Genomic DNA, 2,937 nt, shown 5'->3' with positions numbered 1-2,937 from the left:
CCAGGATTAGCTACCAGAGGAAGAGGGGTGCGGGCTTTTGGAGCAGAAAGCAGCTTTGAGGCCCCTCAGAATTCTTCGGAACTCAGAGCATCCAGCTGTCTCTCCTTTGGGACAGGGCCTGGGTGACCAGGAAGCTCGTTATTTGGAACTGAGAGATGATGAAAGCAACCTCATCCTGGTCCCTAGAGGGGTTTGGCTGCAAGGAAAGTTGATTAGGCTAGGCCAGGCGTCAGCAAACTTTTACTCTAAAGAGGCGGATAACAAATACTTAGGCACTGAAGGCCATGTGGTCTGTGTTGCAATGACTCAACTCTGCCATTGTAGGCCAGAAACAGCCATAGTCTATACATAGACTCATGGATCTGGCTATGTTTCAATAAAACTTTAAAGAAACAGGTGGGGCGCATGGGTGTTTCAGCCAGTTAAGCCTCTCTGCCTCTTGGTTTTGGCTCAGGTCATGATCTAAGGGTCATGAGATCAAGCCCCGCATCGAGCTCTGTGTTCAGCGTGGAGTCTGCTTGTCCTGTTCCCTCGGCTCCTCCCCTGTCTCACGCACTCTCTCTCTAAAACAAATAAAATCTTTGAAAGAGAGAAAGAAGGAAGAAGGAAGGAAGGAGGGAGGGAGGAAGGAAGGAAGAAAGAGAGAGGAAAGAAGGAAGGAAGGAAGGAGGAAGAAAGAGAGAGAGAGGAAGGAAGGAAGGAAGGAAGGAGGAAGAAAGATAGAGAGAGGAAGGAAGGAAGGCAGGAAGGAGGAACAAAGAGAGAGAGAGGAAGGAAGGATGGAAGGAAGGAAGAAAAAGAAAGAAAGAAAGAAAGAAAGAAAGAAAGAAAGAAAGAAAGAAAGAAAGAAAGAAAGAAAGAAAGAAAGAAAGAGAAAGAAAAAGAAAGGAAGAAAGAAAGAAAAAGAAAGAAAAAAGAAAGAAAGAAGAAAGAAAAAGAAAGAAAGGAAGGAAGAAAGAAAGAAAGAAAGAAAGAAAGAAAGAAAGAAAGAAAGAAAGAAAGAAAGAAAGAAAGAAAGAAAGAAAGAAAGAAAAAGAAAGGAAGGAAGGAAGAAAAAGAAAAAGAAAAGGCTGGATCAAGCCTATAGGTTGTAGTTCATGGACTCCTGGTCTAGGTTAAGGCTGTCAATGGGAAACTGGATCCAAACCAACACTTTCCTGAGGCAGGCTAGCATCTGGATTGATGGATGAAATAGGGTTGTGGGAAGCTGGGGTGGGGGGAGACTTCAAAACTCATTTTCTCTTCCCCTCCTTTATGGGGCTTGCCTATTCTAAGGAAGGCAGCCACCTAGAAAGGTGGTACAGAATGGGTCAGAGTGTGGAGCTGACTGGGGTCAGGTTTAAACCCTAGCACTGTCGTCATTTAGCTGTGAGACCACGGGCAAGTGATTTTACCCCTCTGAGGCCATCTGTAAAATTGGGGTTTTAGAACTCATCTCATGGAGTTACGAGGATTAAACGACTGTGTTTCGTAAAGACACATAGTGCGTCTGAATATTATCTTTTACGGGCAATTTAAGGAAGCTTCAAGAGTAATTTTGCCTTTTGAGGATTTTTTTCCCCATCTTTCATACAAACTTTAGAATACAACTTCCCCTGAGTTGGGTCTATGTTCAGAGTTATTTTATTAGTTCCATGATATACCCAGGAGTGGAACTGTGGGGTCATAAGTTGTGCACATTCAGCTTTAGTAGATATCAAACTGCTTAGTTGACATTAAGTAGTTTTCCAAAATGGCTATACCTACTTATATTCCCATGAGCCTTGTTATAAGAGCTCCAATTGTTGATCATTCTGGTTTCCAGTGGTTTTCACTGGCGTCTTCCAAGTGAGTAATGTGTTTGTGCACTTGACATATACTTATTAGTCGTTTGAATATCCTCTTCCGTTTGAGTGCCAAGTTTTCTTATTGATTTGTAACAGTTCTTTCTGTTGCAGATGTTTTCTGACAAACAGAAATCTCTGATTTTAATATAGCGCGATTTATCAACCTTTTTAAAAATTTTATTTATTTTTGAGAGAGAGAGAATGACAGAGAGAGAGAGAGCATGAGAGGGGGGAGGGTCAGAGGGAGAAGCAGACTCCCCGCTGAGCAGGGGGGACCCCCCCGAGGACCCCCCCACCCCGATGTGGGACTCGATCCCGCGACTCCAGGATCATGACCTGAGCCGAAGGCAGTCGCTTAACCGACTGAGCCACCCAGGCGCCCCACTATTTATCAACCTTCGTTTTGCTATCTTTAGTTCAATGACTTAGGTAAGTTACCGGGTACTATTTTTATGCCCTTGCTTGTTACTTCACACAGCTGATCAATACACACCAGTTAGAACCATGGGATGAGCTAATTTCTTCTTAATCCTGAGATCTGATGAATGCATGAAACGCAGCCAGTAAGGTATTCATTTGGGTTCATTTTCAACACCCCTGAAAGGGGTGGCTGTAGATGCATGGAGCCACTGTCAGCTATGAATCATTCTGTACAAAGAGGATGGGAAGGCTGCAGTGGACAGGATTGCAGGGGTGAGGTGAAGCGATATAGGGAAATGGAAGTTTGGGCATCCATGCAGTGGAGCCAGGGGAATGTCCTGGATAGCCGGAAAACTGAAAAGGAATTGAGATGTGGTGGGTCACAGGATAGATGGGAGGGAAGAGAGATGAAAGGAAAAGACAGAAATTTGGTAGCAAATGTCAGAAACTCAAATAGAACAAAAGAAGGTGTACATGGGAGGTGGTTTTCTTAGATTTTCCCAATTTTTTTACTAGGAGGTCCTAAAAGTACAAATCACATAGTAATGACTTTCTTTTCCTTCCCTTCTCTTCCCTTCCCTTTCTGAATCTCCTTCCTTCCCTTCTTTCCTTTTTTTCTTTCTTTCTTTCTCTTTCTTCTCTTTCTTTCTTTATACTGGAGGCACTTCATACCCACCACTTTTTTTTCCTT

The sequence above is a fragment of the Eumetopias jubatus genome, unplaced genomic scaffold (genome assembly GCF_037043125.1).
Source record: "Eumetopias jubatus isolate StellerSeaLion01/CBP00866 unplaced genomic scaffold, mEumJub1_p1.0 scaffold_13, whole genome shotgun sequence".
Classification (NCBI taxonomy): Eukaryota; Metazoa; Chordata; class Mammalia; order Carnivora; family Otariidae; genus Eumetopias; species Eumetopias jubatus.
Note: the sequence above shows the minus strand (reverse complement) of the source record.